Source organism: Gracilinanus agilis, chromosome 2 (genome assembly GCF_016433145.1).
Source record: "Gracilinanus agilis isolate LMUSP501 chromosome 2, AgileGrace, whole genome shotgun sequence".
NCBI lineage: Eukaryota > Metazoa > Chordata > Mammalia > Didelphimorphia > Didelphidae > Gracilinanus > Gracilinanus agilis.
Window position 1 is genome coordinate 358,172,277 of NC_058131.1, and position 19,448 is coordinate 358,191,724.

The window sequence follows — 19,448 nt, forward strand, 5'->3', positions numbered from 1 at the left end:
ACAATTGAAAGGAATTTGAACAGGCAGTGATGAAATAAAGCTATCTCTCTTTGCAGATGAAATAATGGTATATGTAGAAAATCCTAGAGAATCAACCAAAAACTAATCAAACCAATTAACAACTTCAGCCAAGTTGTAGGATAAAAATACAAAAATTCATCAACATTTCTCTATACTACAAATAAATCCCCACAGAAAGAGATAGGAAGAGAACTCCTATTTAAAATAACTTTAGATCACATAAAATACCTGAGAATATACCTGACAATACAAAACCCAGGTACTATATCATCACAACTACAAAATAATTTTCATACAAATAATTTTAGATTTAAACAATTAGAAAAACATTAATCGCTCATGGGTAGGCCAAGCCAAAATAATAAAAATCATAATTCTTCTAAGAGTAATTTACTTATTCCGAGTCATAGCATTCAAAATACTCCAAAATTATCTCATAGATATAGAAAAAATAATAACAAAATTCATCCAGGAGAAAAAAAATGACCATGAATATTAAGAGAATTGATGAGAAAAAATATGAAGGAAGATGATTTAGCTGTATCAAATCTCAAACTATATTATAAAGTGGAAATCATCTAAAAAATGTAGTACTAGCTAAGAAATAGAATAGAGGATCAATGGAATTCTATATCCTATATCATACTACTTGCCTTCTTGTGGATGTGGATGGAATGGGAAGGAGAGAGAACATGGATTGTAAAATATCAGAAAACAAATATTTTTAAATTGTACTAACATAATCAGGGGGAAATAAAAATATATTATAATTTAAAACATTATGTCCTATTTTATCTTATTTGTATTAATCAAATATTCCCTAATTATATTTTGATTTAGCATCTACTGCAGAGTGTTGGGGGACTATCAACCTGAAAATTGTGCATTTGATATATCTCTAAATGATTAAGACTATTAAGGGTCCTATCATATACTTATCTGATCACTATATTTTTCTACCAAGTTTGATATGAGCCCAAATGACTTTTCTTAAGCCCTTAGTGTTTTGTGCCTTGTCTGTTGGTGTTTTTTTTATTTGTAAGAAGATGGTGTGTTTATACCTAGGGTACTGAGTTGATAATATGTCAAGGTACAGAAGTTCTCAAATCAACTAAGTAGGTAAGTAATGAGAAGTTAAAATTCCCCCAAAATGTGTTGCAGCCCTTCATACAAGGCTAGAACTCAATGCAGAGTCTACAGGAGTATCAGAACAGTGTGCAGAAAGCACAGCAAAGGAATACGTAGGATGAAACTAGGGAACAGAGAGTATTCCATTTTGGCTAGGACACTGTGCTTTAAGGCAGAAAAAGGTAACTTTGGGACAGATTGGTCTTCTGTGACAGGATTGGCCACCTCCTGTTTGGCATCTAATGATCTTCAAAAGCTGATCCCAACCCATCCTTTCAGTTTTATAATATATATTTCTTCTCTTCATGAATCCTACAGTCAGCCAGAAAGATCTTCTTTGCTGTTCCTCAGACATAAGACGCCATCTTTCATCTCTGCACTGCAACTGACTGTCCCCTACTTCAGGTATTCTCTCTTTCCCTGCCTTCAAATTTTAGATTGCCTAGTTTCATTTAAAGGTCAATTCAAGTACTAATTTCTACATGAAGCCTTTTCTGAGCATTCCCCAGAGCTGATAGTGCTAATCCTAGTCCTATTACTTCATAATTATTTTTACATAATACATATGCACAGTAGGATTTCATTTTACATGACTCAACACATATAAATTCTGGCATATGTGATTGGCAATTTTTTTAAAAAGCAGAAAAACACAAAAAAATAAACATTTTTAATTATGCACCAAGTTTACGTCATTTTCCCAAAGTAACAGAAAATCTCACAGCTCTCACTCTAAAAAGCACTAACATGAGTCATTACATTGTTTTGTGTCAAACATTAGCTCCTATATCAGTCATTGTCAGAAGTTCTCTTTTATAACAAGTTGTGTCCGTGTTAGAACAGTGCTTTTCTTTGTTTCATTAAGAGTATTTAGTTATTAATAATGGCCCCAAAATATAAGAATAGTGATAAGCTTAAGAAAAGTGGCAATATGCCTAGATGCGTTTGTATAAGAAATATTCATTAAATAATGGGGTTCACAACAATGCTCTACTTTCAGCTTATGACATATTAGTCATGTAAAATGAAGTCCTACTATACTTTTATATGGACTTTCAGATTTTATTACTAGGCAATGGAAACTCCCTGGAGGTAAAGATTGTTTGGTGTTGGACTTTGTATCTCTAGGCCTATAACAATGGCTGGTACATTAAAGGAACCTCAGGAATCACTGAGAAAGGAGACATTTTGCCTATATAAATATATATTGATATAAAATAGATGATATATATTGTTATAGCTCAGTGATTCCCAAAGTGGGCACTACAGCCCCCTGGTGGGTGCTGCAGCAATCTAGAGAGGTGGTGATGGCCACAGGTGCATTTATCTTTCCTATTAATTGCTATTAAAATTTTAAAAAATAATAATTTCCAGGAAGCTAAGTAATATTTTTTTTCTGGAAAGGGGGCAGTAGTCCGAAAAAGTTTGGGAGACACTGCTATAGATAGATGATAGATGGGCAAGTACAGAGACATATGTAAAAATGTAGAAAACATGATTATATATCTTATTATATATTATATTACATTATACTGTTATATGTTATGATATATTATATCATACTATAACATATTATTTATATATATACATATGTATATATACATATTTATATATTTTTAAACCCTTAACTTCTGTGTATTAGTTCCTTGGTGGAAGAGTGGTAAGGGTAGGCAATGGGGGTCAAGTGACTTGCCCAAGGTCACACAGCTGGGAAGTGTCTGAGGCCAGATTTGAACCTAGGACCTCCCGTCTCTAGGCCTGGCTCTCAATCCACTGAGCTACCCAGCTGCCCCCCATATTATTATATATTAGCAAATATAAGTATGACCTTGGTGTGGTGGATAGGAATCTAGCCTAGGAACAAGAAATGACTAGGTTCAAACCTAGCTCCTGACTTAGTATAACCTGGGCAAGTCATCTGATGTAATCTTTCAGTGACTTGGGTAACTTAATGAGATTCGAAAATGCTGATGGGCTGAGGAATTGATGAAATCTCAGGTTTAGTAAAAAAAAAAAAAAAAAAGAACTGCATAAATTCCCAGATGAATCCATAGGCAGCAGCAGCCAGCAGAAGACGTGGAACAGGACATCAGGAGGAAAAGGTGTGTAGCCACAAATGCTCTTGACTAAAGAACTTGGAAGTCAGGAAAAGGGATGTGGTACAATCTTCCATCCGCTGTGTTTTAACTCCAAAGCTGATAATCTAAAAATGGGAAGGAAAGTTTGTGCTGGGAAGTATGGTATGGGTGAATTAAGAGAATGTACAACACAGCAACTAGAAAATGTGCTGGATTTTGAGCCAAAGAATCTGGACTTGAAATCCTATTTACCCCCTATGTGACTGTGAGCAAGGCATTTAACTTCTCTGGGTTTCAGTTTACCTCTCTAAAATGAGAGTTGGGGTAAATAGCCTGTTAGGTCCCTTTTGGCTGAAGATCACTGGTTTTATCATTCCTCTGGTCTTATGTGGGGCCAGAAGATGACTGGAGTCTAGACTGGGTCAGATATATTTGGTCATCAGTCCCTAGGAGGGAATGGACGGCTATGGGTCATTTCTAGGGGTTTAGACTGGGCTTGCCTCCTCACCAAAATTAGTCAGGGGAAATAAGATTAAATTGTACACTCAGGAAAACTCTAATGGGGGAGATGTCTTTCCTCCCCCTCATCTCTACCCAATATTGGAAAGATCTGAGATTATCCATCAGACATGCTCCAAGGATGCAGGCCAGATTCCCAGAGGTATGGGCTGTTCCTTCTCCTGCCACAGGTGAAACCACCCATTCAAAATATCTTAAAAGACTATATCATGCCATCCCCTGGGGGAATGATTGTGGTGAACCATAGCATTCCTACTGATCACAGAGAAATTCTGAAACTTCTGTCTACTCCCATGACTGGGCATAGACAGATATCTTCCCCAGAAGCATTTGTTCTCCCCAAGTCTCCCTCTCTCTATAATTAAGTTTGCCCCAAGCACCAGAATTCCTATGGTAGATATGTCCTGTAACTATTTGCCACAATGCTTTGTACCTAGTGACCCCTCTTGAATACGATTCAGATTTAGAGGAAACCATATATTTGCCTCATCAAGTACTAGCCCCTCCCATCTCATTCTATCCTGACTGGAGAGAATCATTGTGATTCTGATTACTAGAGGTGTCAAGCCAGTTTCAGATTTTTTTATTGGCCAAGGGAAGGAACAGAGATAGCAAGGCCAGGGGAGTCACTGAAACAATTGTCCTTCTTCCTTTGGCTTTCATCTAAATATGACCAATTTTAGGGATTTTCTCACAGAGAATTCCGGTTACTGTGAGGAAGCTAAATGGCCTCCTCTATGCTGATGATCAGGACCCTCTTGGGGCTCTTCATATTGGTATTTCCTGGTTTTTCAGGTGAGTAATGAGCTAAGTATTTTTTTGATTGAGTATTGATTAAGTAAAATGTTGATGTTTTAGAACTTGTAATTAACCAATCAACAAATATATTAAAGGCTTAAAATGAGGTAGGAACTGTCCTAAATGCTGGGGATACAAGTACAAAGAAGGGAACAATCCCCACTTGCAATAGGTTTCTTCAGTCAGTATTGTGAATCTTCAGCATTAATATCAATCAGGAAAAAATGAAAATGGTTATTTTGAACGAGTTATCCAGGCACAATGTGATTATTGCCTGATTAAATATGTTACCAATTCCTATGTTGTCATTCATTCAACAAAATCCAAAAAAATCATTTATTCAACACCCTCTCTAGACAAAGTGCTATACTCTGAGCTAAAGGAAGAGACCACATTTTAGAGAAGCCACAGTTTCCTGTCCTCATGGAACTTATAGTCTATAGAAGTAGTCTTCAAAGTAGGAGTTATATATTCCCAGAGATCCTTGCCATGCTCCCCAAGGATTATGTGATTATGTTATTAGTTAAACCTAAAGTGAAAAGATGGGGGATCTCACCTTCCCCTTAATAGACAATCATGAGCTTTCCTCACAACACGACTACACTGTCTTTCCCCTATTATAGCTTCCAATGAGCAGGGGAATGACACGGTCAGATGTGCATTTGGCAAAATCACTTTGACAGCTATGTGGAAGTTTTCCATAAATCTTCTCTAGATAAAAGTATTATCCTCTTTGATCTCATGTAACATTTTACTTGTATCTCTCTAATGTATTAATCATGCATTATTATTCATTAGGATTACCTTTATCTTTTATCTTCATGTTATCCCTCTAGACCACTGGTCTGTAATCTTTTTTTTTTAACATTTACCCCTATTAGTAAAGATTTTTGAGCTTGCATCTTCAATATCTTGCTTTATCTATTTATAATAATGTTATACAGTCTATCCACGTGCTACTACTAATATGTTACTATATGTGTACTAAAGCTTACACCAAAATTCAAATTAAAAGGGGAGAGATAAAATAATATTTTATCATAGAAGCAATAGGGAACTTACTAAAATTTATTGAACAGTGTGAATAATATGGTCAGATATGCATTTTGGGAAGATTACTTTAAATGCTATGTGGAAGATGAAAATGATGAGAGATTTGAGGAAGGGAAACAATTAGGAGGCCATTTCAATAGTCCAGGTGAGAAGCAACACGGTCATGAATGAGAATGCTGCTTAGGTGAGGAAAGAAAAAGGGAGATGAAAGAGTTGCTGTGAAGGTCAAAACAATACGGTTTTGCTCCTTAGGGCAAGTAAGAGTGAAGAGTCAAAGATGACTCTGAGGTGGTAAACCTAATTTACCAGAAATATGGTGGTACTTGAAATAGGAAAATTCAAAAGTGGGGAGATTGGAGGGATAAAGATACTAGAAAGTGATCTTCAGAAACCCATACATACCTGATTATACTCTATGAGTTACTCAATCCAAAATTGAAAAGGAGATGACTCTTGCTAGCTGCTGCCCTTGTCTTTGAGAATAGAGCCTAATGGGAAGAGGTACCATTTGAGTTAGAATTTAAAGGATGGATAGAAATTTAACAGGTCAAAAGAATGAGAAAGGTCATTTTAGGTTTAGGGAACAGTATGATCACTAAACCTTTCGTTCATTCAACAATAAATTATTAAGAGCCTTCTGTAGATCATGTGATTTTCTCGGGACAAAGAAACGCAAAAAACAAAATATATCCTTGCATTCTATTATATTTCATTGGTGACAAATCAACATGTATATAAGAAATCAATACAAAATACAAGTCAATGAAAAAGTGATTTCCAGAGGCAGAGTACTAGCAACTGGGGAGAATAGACTTCTTGTAGATGATGACTTTTAAACTGAACATGAAAGGAAGGCAGGAACTCTTTGAGAATAGAGATAAGGAGGGAGGGCACTAGGGTGGCACTAGATTGTTGGGGTTAAATTTCAAGCAAAGGTGTCTGAATTTTAAGTTGCAGGGAACATAAGCCATTTAACTTTGACGTTTTGTACTGTAGTTGCAGAAATGGTAAGAAACTTCGTTGAAGATTATAGTGATAGGGTAAGTTGTCATTTTTTTCCTCTCAATGCATTGTCTGATTTTCACTTGTGAGCTGTAAATTAACAATGACATGGTGACTAAGTCTGAAAAAACGATGTCAGTGGACTCAAATTGCCTTCATCTCTGTCCATCTCCTATGGAGACATTTGGTCCTGAAGGGTGAAGAGTAGATCCATCATGAGACCATAGTGACATAAAATGAAACATGAATACCTTTTTGAAAACAGGAGATGGTGAGGACTGCATCTAAACAGAATGGACCATTTATACAGTCAGCTCATTCAAAGCACCACTCGGTGCTTGGGAAGAGTGTGTACAACAAATTTATTTCACCTTAATGGTTGATCCTAGTTAGCCACAAGGAGGCAAAGTCTGACTGGATTTTTTCCCCTTTTTCTTTTGTGGAGTGTCTTAGAAATTAGTTGCAAATGTAACTCTTTACACTTAGAGTGCTTAGTCATGTCCATCCCTTCATGACCCCATTGACCATAGCTATCCATGGAGTTTTCTTGGCAAAGATACTAGAGTGATGTGTCATTTCCTTCTCCAGTGGATCCTTTTGGTTACATGTACATACACAGGTGTGTATGTGTGTATATACAAATGTTCAAGGTGAATAGTGGATAGTTTTACTAACCTATAAATTTCATGAGGGGAGAGACGTATTTTCATATTGAATCACCAGCATCTAGCTCAGCATATTATACACTATGTAATTTTAAAAGTTTAATTTAATTAAGAAGTTTGTCATATATCAAGGGGAAATATGCTTTTGGCACCTTCAATAATGTCTAATATTTATGTGGTATTTTCTTTTTTAATTTGATCCTCTTATCAACCTTTTGAAGTTGGTTTTATAGGCGTCATATGTTTTCATTTTATAAAAAAAAAAATAGAGTCTCAGAGAGGTTGTGTCTCACTCAGTCACATATCTAGTAAACAAAAGAGGTAAGATTTGAACCAGGTCTTCAAGACTCCAAGTCTAGCCCTCTATTGTCTACATGACATTGTTTTGTCCTTTGAAGTCAGGGATCAAGTTTAATCTCTAATCCACATGATAGTCCTTCAAACATTGAAGACAAGTGAACATGTATTTAAGCACTACCACATCTTTTCTTCATGAAAAATCATTACCCCCAGTTCCTTTAAATAATCCTCATACAGTATGAATGTAAGGCTCTAATCACCTGCCTCAGGACAAAAACTCCAGCTTTTCAATGAATCCCCAAAGGTACTTGTGTGGAGGTGGGTGTCCATGACAAAATAAATACAGTTCCTCAGATGTGATCTGACCAGAGGACAGTGAACAAACACCTCTTTTTTTTTTTTGAGACACAATATTTCTACGTAAATTGTTCCATAATAATTCAATATACACATGAGACCAGGTTAAGATAATTGGGATTCACAATGGCAGATTACCTCTTTGGCTTGTATGCTCCTCCATGGATAAAACCTAGGAATTTTTGAAGTTAGAGTCTAATATATTCGGTAAACCCATCATGATAAATCCATACTAAGAACAGCAATGAAATAATATAACATCTATTTAGGAAAGAAATGGATAGAAAATCAGCGAAACAAAATCACAGCCTGTACTCTGAATGAAAATCTCCTCCCTATTTACCCCAGTTATTTGGATCTCAAATTCTTCTAATTACCAAGGATTTGATACAGAAAGTTCAGGCATAGTCTCTCTACAGCTGAGGACGTCAGAAGCTTGAACATGGAGAAACACCATGTTGTGGAAAGAATTTTGGATATGTAGTCATGGAAACTTCTTCCAAATCTTAGCTCAGCTGAGCAAATCATATAGTTTCTCTGGGTCTCATTTTCTTTATTTGTTAATTTATAGGCTAGGGAGAATGAACCAGATGATCTTTATAGTCCTTTCCAGATAAAACATGAAACATAATGATGCTGTGTCAAATCATCTGGCCATCTGAAAAATGTAATTCCAAGACTGAGAAGTGCTTATTATCAGACAATATCCAAGACCCCTGACAACACCAGATAAGTAATGAATGGTGTCCATAGAGCTGACTTGAACAAAGACCACATTTATGAGTGATATTTAATGTCACAACTTCATAGTTAAATGATCTATCCATTAAAATATTTAAGAATATTTTAAATAATCCATCCATACTTTAAATAATTAATTTTTGAAATAGATAATTAATAAATAATTTTAAGTAATATTTTAAATAATCTATACACATTTGAAACTTCCTTTCATCAATCTCCTCTTAATTATTCTCATGAATTTTTTTTTATCTCAATTCCTAAATGCTGTCAAAAAAGAGGTAGGTCTAGAAATAGAAATACTTAAGTCAACTATGTATTAGAGACAGGGATAGAGACCAGACACATGATTTCATCATGGAAGGGAAGGAAGGGGAGAAAATAAATATTATTAAGCACCTATTCTGTGACAGACACTATGCTAAGTACTTTGCAGGTATCTCATTTGATCCTTACAATAACACAATCAGGTAGGCACTATTATTATCTCCATTTTACAACTGAGGAAACTGAGATAGGCAAAAGTTCAATGACCTGCCCAAAGTTACATACTTACTAGGTTTCTGAGGCTGGATTTGAACTCTTGATCTAGCATTCTATTATCAGTATATGGAAGCACCTTCTGCTGATGCAGGTCAGCGCCTTCTTTGCCACTTATCTTCCTCTTTCCAGGGAAATACAGTCATTATGTGTCAGAAGCAGAACTTAGGACAGTGCCGGGCTCATAATAGGCACTTAATACATATTTGTTATCTTGACATGGCTTACCCTATCATGTAAACATGATCCTGGTCTTCCTAATTGCAAGGTCACCTTCCTATCTGTAGTCTCTAATGTCTCTTGCATAGATCAGCTCAGACTATGGTGCTACTGGGTTGGGATCTGCAGTAACAGAGCTCTCTGCAGATGCTTCTTATCTGACTTCTATTGAGAAATGCATTGTTGTTGTTCTTGTTTTGGCAGAATAGCTGTAGCTACTTCAAGAGACCTTTTGTAGTGATTTGTTCTGCCAAATACCTGCCTGTTTGTGCATCAGATGGCGTAACGTATGGCAACATATGCCTCTATTGTAAAAGCTACTTGTAAGTATGGAGTGTTACTTAATCCTGATCTTTCTGTGTACTAAAAAGTGATTGCTAGGATCCTGGAGCTATGTTGGTGCTCCCTTCAAGGCCAAATCTCAAAATAGATATGTGTACAGCAGTGGGGAAAGAGTTCTGAATTCTAAGTTAAAGGACCTAGATTTGAATCCCAACTCTGTTATAATTCCCTATGAGACTCTGGGAGAGTTTTTTTCTTTCTGAAATCCATTTACCTCATGTATAGAATGTAAACTTCTACCAGGCAGTGACTATTTAACTTTTGTTTTTGAATCCTCAGGCTTAGCCCAGTGCCTGGTATGTTATAGGCATTCAATGAATGTTTTTGATCAATTCATCTATAAAAAGAGGAGTTTGGGCTAGATGAAGTCTAAGGACTCTTCCCAGCTCTAAATATAAGCTTTTGAGATTCTCGAGCTCTGTCTCTTCAATTAATTCATCACTTATGAAGATCCTCCTATTTGAGATAGCCTCAAAGGCCATAGAGTTCTGTCTGGCACGTCCCTTCAGTTTTGCGAGGTATATCTTGCATTATAATAGATCCTATTGGGGTACAGAGAAGACATACAATACACATCCACTGCCCTCTGGGACTACAAGTACAGTTGGGAGTATCCCAGATTGAAAAAGCCCAAAGTCAATAATTACCATTCCAAAAGTATGCTATTCCAAACACAATTTCCAGTTTCCAGAGCCATATCCCATAAATTCTGATTTGAAGAACAGAATCTAAAAGAGGAGAAAGTTTTTCCAAACCTTAAAACACAGCATATCCAGACTGGAATGGAGCATGGAACAACAGTCTCCCAGTTCATAATCAACAAACTAGAGGAAAGGAATGTGTGTTGAATGTACTCTTTCTATGATATCCAATTATGGGCTTATCTTCAATAAAACAATCCAATCCTATCATCTGTCAGTCAATACGCCCTCACTCTATTCATCCTAACTGCTGGCCTCCCATGACTAAATTAGAATCTACTATTTTGAGAAATTATTACATGATCAGGAGGATAAAGTACCTCCAGCAACAGAGTTTTTCCCCAACCTCTGCAGGGATCCCACACCCTACACCCCCCCCCCAGATCATTCATGATGCTTCTCCACATTCTGGTATGGGGAAAAAACTGAGTGGTATAAGAAAAACCAAAATAGATGTTATAATCTGCATAATAGACTTTATTAGATTCTATTTTCCTAAAAACTCACCCCTCTTCTGAATTTCTCTGTTACACTGGAGGACACCAGCATCCTTCCAGGTATTCAGGTTCACAACTTTTGTGTGGTCCTTGATTTCTCTTTCTTCACCCCAACCCAGCCCACTCCATTGTCAAATCTTATTTCTACCTAACTTTACAAAATATCTTCTATCCCCCTGTCTCCATTTACTGGCATAGTCATCACCCACATTCAATGCCTGGGCATTATAATAGTTCTAATTCACTTCCTTTCCTCAAATCTCTTCTCTCTCCAGTTCATCTTTTCATCACCACACAGCTACCAAAATGGTCTTCATGAATGTCTATGTCATTCTCCTATTCAATGAACTCTATTTATGCCTCTCTTTTGACTTTAGGATCAAATATGCTCACTGTTTTAAAAATAGCTCACTGTTAGCTCTCCATTTAAAAACAGATAATATTGTATAATTTTATATGCATTTACTTAGTATTTATATATTTATAGCATGTATATAAGGTATAAATTCTCTCACTTCCCAGTTCTTCAACATACTTACTTCTCATCACCTACTCCACTTGATCTTTATACTTTTGATCTTGCCATCACCTATACATGTGTATTTCCCTAGTCATGAATTCTGAAGTTTCTTTGTATGATTATAATCTTTTATTTCATAACCCTGTTCTTCATCCTCAGCATGACTGCCAATCCTCCATCCTTCAGTTCTTTCCCAGGCTATCACCAATACATAGGTCATACTTTTATCCCTTTTCTAACTCAGCCCCTTGGTAAATCAGTTCAATGTTACACTCTTTATCTCAAATCTTTCGTCCCCTTGTCCTGTCACCAATCCCATCTTATAGAGTCCCCACTTTAGACTACTCCAACAATTCACCTCCTCTGTTTCTATTCATTTAATGTTGAAAAGAGCTGGAGAAAATAAGACCATGCTGAGTGTAATATGGGAATAAAACTAGTAGGGTTATAATAAGGGAATAAAGCAGGAGGTAATGGGGACTAAAGGCAGGAGGGTGATAAGGTAGTTATAATCGGAATTAAGGCAAGGTAAGGTTGTAATAGGGGATTAAAGGCAGGTAGGGTGGATAATAGGGACTAAGGCAGTAAAGTGGATAAGGAGGGTACTATAGTGGAGCAAAGGGAGAGGATGAGGTAATTTAGGGCAGCTGCAGCAGGGAGACACAGAGTGGGTACACAGGTTGAGACAGAGACACTGAAGGGAAACAGACTGAGCCTTCAGGTAGGAAGGGCACTTCTACACACAAAGGTTAGGGCTAGCCAGGAATGACTTGAAACTGACTAGAGGGCTTTCTAGTCAGTTTCTCAGGTTCACAAAGGAAGAGTCCAGAGGAAGTATAGGGATTACCACTTCCTCTCAAAATGGACACCTCCAACTCCCTCAGAACCCAGAGAGAATATTGTTCCTTTCTCCCCTTCTCCCTCTCTTATCAATCAACTAATGAATTAGCCAAAGGTTTGATTAAGTGACAAACAGGGTTTATTGAGTTTCAGAGTTGATTGTAAAGGACAGAGGGATACAAGGTAACTCTAACAGCTGCCTAGGGAAAGCTTCAGGTAGGGGAGGGAGACATGAATGTGAGACTGAGAAAGGACCTGCCTAACTCAGCCCCTAGAGGTTTTGTCGCCTAAAAGGGGTAGGAAAGTTGGATACAATGATTCAAGAGATAATTTGTATCAAGGGAAGCCCTACTTGACTATGGGGAAACTAAATCTACAAAGTTTGAAAGCTACCACCCAAATCCAGCCTCCTTTCAAAATCCACAGAAATTCAGGAAGGGAAAATGGTGATTGGGAATAGGGAAGGTCAGGGAGATCCAAAGGAAATATTTAAGCTAACAAATCTTAAGAGAAAAGCTGCCTAATATAGGCCAGGTTTTCAGTCCAAAGATAGAGCTCAGTTGACCCTCCTACTCTCATCGAGTCTCCAGGATCAACTGCCACTAGTCAGGGTTCTAAACCCTTTTCAACTGTTAGAAATTATGCAATAAGGCTTTACAGGGTTAATATACACCCTTTTGTACTACATGAGTCTATTACAAATTTATTTTACATGATCTCAACTGAACCCTCACTGCAAACAGCAAGGGAATTCTTTTTCACTCCCCTAATCTATTTACTACATAAAATATTTTAAATATTCTCTCTCATTCTACATATCTTATCTGTTGTCATCTTCTCATTTTTGCTTCACAACATCTTTCATACATATATTTATATATAGTCCTTCTTTCTCTCTCTACTCACACAGTCACCACCCTAAGGCAGGCCCTCATCACATTTCACCTGGAGTATTATAATAGCCTTTTGGATAGCCTACCTGCCTCAAGTCTCTCCTCTGTCACCTGATTTTCCTAACAAGCAAGTTTGACCATGTCCCTTCTCCCCACTTGATAAACCCCAATGGTTCCATGTTACAATCAAAACTGAATATGAAACATCTTATTTGTCTTTTTAAATACATTAACAATAGGTCTCCTTTCTATCTCTTCAGTCTATTTTCACTTGCTCTCTCCCAAGTACTCTATGATCTAGCAACCCTGTTATTCGTTCTGTTCCTTGAATACAATAATCAGTCTCAAATCAAATATTACCATCTACAAGAGAATGCTCCCATTTCTTCTCATTTACTCCTCTATCCCAATTCTATTTCTTACTCTCTAAGAATTCCTTGCATTTATAAAATGTATGTACCTTAAATATCAATAGTTATTTGCTTTGATGTCCCTCAAAAGAATGTGAGCTCATAGACCATGTGTTTAAGCCTTTCTTTGTATCCCCACCATTCCTTAGCACAGTGTGTATCACATAGTAAGCATTTATAAGTTTGTTGAATAATTGACTGACTTATCTCTTCTCTTCTCTCTTTAGTGAAAAAATGAAAAAAAGTAGAATAGCAATTATCCATGAAGGTGAATGCAAACATTCATAATGACTTCTTGGGCCATCAATCTCTTTAAAATTTTTCATTCTCACCTGTCATATCTATGGGAAAGGAAAGAATTTAAGACCAAGCAAGAGATAGAGAACATTACAAAATGTAAAATGAATAATTTTGATTATATTAAATTTAAAAGGGGTTGTATAAACAAAACAAATGCAACTAAATTAGAAAGGAAGCAACAAACTTGGGGAAAATTTTATAATGAAAACCTCTGACAATGGTCTAATTTCTCAAATTTTTAAGGAACCAAGTCAAATGTATAAAGAAATCAAGCCATTCTCCAATTGACAAATGGTCAAAGGATATAAATAGGCAGTTTTTAGATGAAGAAATCAAAACTATCAATAATCACAAGAAAGTGTCCTAAATCCCTCCCAATTAGAAAAATGCAAACCAAAACAACTCTGAGGTGCCACCTAGCAGATGGGCCAATATGATAGTAAAGTGATAAGTGTTGGAGGGAATGTGGCAAAATTGGAACATTAATGCATTGCTAGTGGAGTTGTTAATTAATCCAAAAATTCTAGAAGTCAATTTGGAATTATGTACAAAGAGCTTTGGAAGAATGCATGCCCTTTGATCCAGCAATACCACTACTGGGTTTGTAATCAAAAGAAAATAATGAAAAATGTTTGTACAAAAATATTCATAGTCACACTTTTTGTGGTGGCAAAAAATTATAAAATGAGGGGTTGTCCCTCAATTGGGGAATGGCTGAACAAATTGAGGATTATGATGGTGATGGAATACTATTGTGCTGTAAGGAATGATGAACTGGAGGATTTCTACATGAACTGGAAAAACCTCCATGAACTGATGCAGAGTGAAATGAGCAGAACCAAGAGAACATTGTACACAGAAAGTGAACCATTGTGGAACTATCCAATGTAATGGACTTAACTACTAGTAGCAATGCAATGATCCTGAAGGACTTATGAGAAAGAATTCTATCTACATTGAAAGAAAGAACTGTGGGAGTAGAAATGCATCTTGTTAGTAGAAAATCACTTGTTAATATGGGTATATGATTTGGAGTTCTGGTTTTAAAAGATTGCTTTATTGTAAAAATGAATAATATTGAAATAGGTATCAAGTGATAATATTTGTATAACCAGTGGAATTGCTTGTAGGTTCCAGGATGGGAAGGGAAGGGGGAAGGGAAAGAAAATGAATCATGTAAACGTGGGAAAATATTTTTAAAAATTTAAAATTTAAAATGGAAAAATAAAATAAAAATTTTCATTCTCTCAGTCTGGAAGTCACCAAGAACTCTGTGTTTATCCAATATTTAATGAAATTTACTCCAAAAAACTATACTTATATATTATACATACACACACTCAAATATTTATATTTATATATGTTATATATTTACATATTATATATATTTTATATATTATTTATATATATATACATATATATATATATTCTTGGTCAAGTCTTCATAAAAATTGACTTTCTAGGTTCCTCCTGGCAGTATCATGTGTCCCAAGCTAGAGGGTGGAAAGGGATTCTTCCAGTCTTTTTACCTTCTATAGGAGAGATATGAGTCTACATTTGTTAAGAATAGAGATAATACAGTGGCCCAGTTAATAATTGCTAGCTTGTGACAGAAACACATACACCATGTAGCCAATATCATTCACTGATTCTTTTTTCCTATATTCCACAATGGTTGAGATTTTTAGAAGTTTTTGAAAAAGAAAAACTACTTGTAGATATTTATAACTCAACTCTAAATCATTAGTTAACATTTTCATATCCAATCACAAATATTTATCTGATGACCCCTTTCAATTTGTTTTCCTTAGTCTCAACTGCAGCTCCATAGTTATGTCTATCTCCCTTTCAGTTTGGTATCTACTCCTACCCATTTCAACATTTTGTCCCATGCTTCAATTCACTCTATCGTTTTTTATTATTTTTGTTTGTCATTTATTTTTGAAGAGGACCGATGACATCACAGAGTGATTCTGGACTTGTGTGTAAATTGCATTTAAGTGAAGCAGAATTGCATAAAGTCATCAGCCTCACTCTCTTTTCCAGGCATTAAAAACCATCGGGAAGACAAAAGTCAAGAAGATTGCCTGAAATGCAGTGGATGACCTTGACCTTTTCAATATCTGACCAAGCTCTAAGAGTTCTATAGTATGTGCTTCAACACCTTCATGGCCATTGAAACAAAATTGTCAGGGGAAGTCTTCACCTAATTAGGGTAGATATCTCCTTAAATCACTGACAAATTTGAGACTTGTCATTTATTTTCAGCCTGGTGTAGTTGACCTGCCAAGAGGATTTTACCAGGGTTGGGCCACTGGGCATACTACAACTTCTTACAGCCCCAGGTGAAAGGTGGATAACAGGTAAACACCTAAGTGGATAAGATGCCTTTTTGAAAAGGGTTCATAAAACCCTCATCCCAAAGGTACTAGTTGTCCCTGCACACCCTTTACCACACTCTCTCATTTTACTCTCTGATTATACCACTTACTTTTCCTTTCTTATCTTGCCATAATTGTTTTTTCTCCTTCTCTTTCAAAGTCTCTCTTTTTAGGTTCTACTCCTAGCCTTTCTTCATCCTTTTAGATCCTCCACAATTATCTTTGGATCCTATCCATCTTTAAGCCCAGAAGTAGAAATTGAATCTGTACCCTCATAAACTAGATAGTGTTAATGGATAGAGTACTGGATCTCGAGTCAAACAAATTCTAATTTGAATTCAAACTCTGCCTTCAGACACTCACTGTGTGGCCCTGGGTCTATCTGGTCTTAATTTTCTCCTATAAAATGGGGCTGATATAACACTTATCTCTCAAAGATGTTGTTTAGGTAAAATAAGCTATATGTCAATTTACTTCTAAATCTTAAAGTACTACATAAAGGCTAGCTCTTATCATTATTCTGATTTTCTACAATTTCCTTAAATATCTTCTCCCCAAATTTAACTACTGACTTTCATACCCTCCAAGGCATCTACATGATTTCCTTATCTTCATTTGGCTCAAGTCCTCGCTTTTCCCCAAGAAAGCTGGAAGTAAAGTGTATCCTATGTATGAAGAAGAAACTGATATCTATTACTGACAATGATTTGAACATGAGAAGGGATATTGAATAATACAAATAAAGATATGTGTTTTAGTATCTTTAGTGCCTAACACAGTGTCTGACATATATTGTAGTAGATATTTAAAAATGCTTTTTTTTTACTCAAGACTTATTTATATATTATTGATAGTTGCATTGGTGTAGTCATTTAGTGTCTACATCCCCAACCATGTCCTCATCAACCCATGTGTTCAAGCAGTTGTTTTACTTCTTTTAAAGTGAATGGGTGGTGAGGAAAAAGAGATGGTAGTATAAATGATTCTTTCTATGTGATTTTCCCTGAAAAAGAGAAATAAAAATTAGTTACTCAATGAAATTATAGGGTCAAATGAAGAGGAGATTTGCATATGGAATATTGAATACTCAAAGCTGGGGAGTGAGGAGGAATGTAAGTGTCCTTTGATGTTGGGAGGGGAATAAGGCAAAAATCTTACCTCAGTGATCTAGGAACAGAGCATCCTGGTACAACAGGCTCTCTGCTTTTTTTGCAACCACCAATAAGCTTAAAGCTATGACTCATGATTTCACTGCTGGGAACAGAGCCTTCCTTTTAAACCACCATGGGCACAAGCAGTAATTATCAAAAGGATGCCTCTGAAGAGGGCTACATGAAGCTTACTTGAAAATTCAAGAAGTCCATTTGTTGAGGCACTAAGACCATCTACGTCTCATGTGTGACAAGGATCTAGGAAAACAAAGCCCTTGGTTAGGAAGCAAGTGGCACTTAAGAATCCTCCTTGGCTTCATATGTCTCTGTCAAGATTTCTGAATTCAGGTGATTATTGTTTGTCTTCCACATTCTGCCCTAAGTAATATATCGTCTCTAATTACAATTTGTTCCTACTCACAGTCCAAACTGAATGACTCTCCACTGCCTGTACAATTCATATCTTTTTCCTCTTAGCAGTTCTCACTCAGGTTGAGCTACTGGCCGTCTGTGAAGGCTCTCTTGCTTCACCAATATAATTTCAAATAAATACAGTATTTAAGATAACTCAGACAGGGAGTATAAAATAGGAATAAGGATTTCATCACTTTATCTGAAGTAAATAAAGAAGTGATGAAAAATGCACACACATAAACATATATCATGAAATTTACCTGTGTCATCAAATGACATAATCTCTAAAGATTTAAGAGAAAAATTAATTGAACTATGAGGGAAAATAGACAGTAAGAGTTAATAGCTTGTGACCACAATTTGTCCCATTCAGATACCTCTGAACAAATAAAATAAAAAGACCAATAAGAAAAAAGTTAAGGAAATTAATTGACTTTTGAAAATATTTGGTAGAGTAGATATCTGATAATTATAGAATAGGAATAAAAAACAATATAACTATTTTTCAGTGATGTATGGCCACTTTATAAATACTGACCATATGCTAGATCATAAAACTTCAAGAACAAAAAGGCAGAAAAGCAGAAGTGTTAAGCATGTCATGTACTGGCCATAAGATATTAGAATTTGTAATTAGTAAAGGGACTTTGAAGGAAAGAAAAAAAAGTTAAGAAACTAAAAGTTTCTAAAGAATTGGACATTCAAAGAACAAACCATAGAAGCAATAAGCAATTATATTGAAAATGATAATGTGACACACTGAAATTTTGGTGAAGCTACAAAAGAATATTCACCTGGTGGTGGAAGGGAAGAAGTGATTTTCCTAACATGTAGATATAACCATGGCTTGTTGTTGTTTTTCAGTTCTTTGTGACCCCATTTGTGGTTTCTTTGTTTTTTTTCTTCTCCAAGTCATTTTACAGATCAAGAAACTGAGACCAACAGAGTTAAATAACTTATCCAGGGCCACACAGCTAATACATGTCTGAGAACAGATTTGAACTCAGAAATATGAGCCTTCCTGACTCCAGGTTTGGCACTTATCTACCTAAGCTGCTGATATGACCATGGCACTTCCCTATTACATAAACTCTAATTACACCCTATTGCAGTGATTCCCAAAGTGGGTGCTACCGTCCCCTGGTGGGTGCTGCAGCAACCCAGGGGGGTGGTGATGGCCACAGGTGCATTTATCTTTCCTATTAATTGCTATTAAAAATTTTTAAAAATTAATTTCCAGGGGTCTAAGTAATATTTTTTCTGGAAAGGGGGCGGTAGACCAAAAAAATTTTGGGAACCACTACCCTACTGACTCTTGAGCTGAATGTAGAATGCACTAGCTTTTAAAACTCTTCACAAATGGTTCACAAACTAGCTTTCAGACATTATTATACATTAATCTCCTTTAGACATTCTATATTCTAGTCAAAGTGGCATTTTTCTATTATTCACCACATGACACTTCAATTCTCATCTATAAACCTTTAGATGTTCCCCACACCTTTCTCATACATTCTCACCTTTTGCTTCTTAGAGTCCCTTGTTTCTTCCCACATTCTACTGAAGTTCCACATTCTA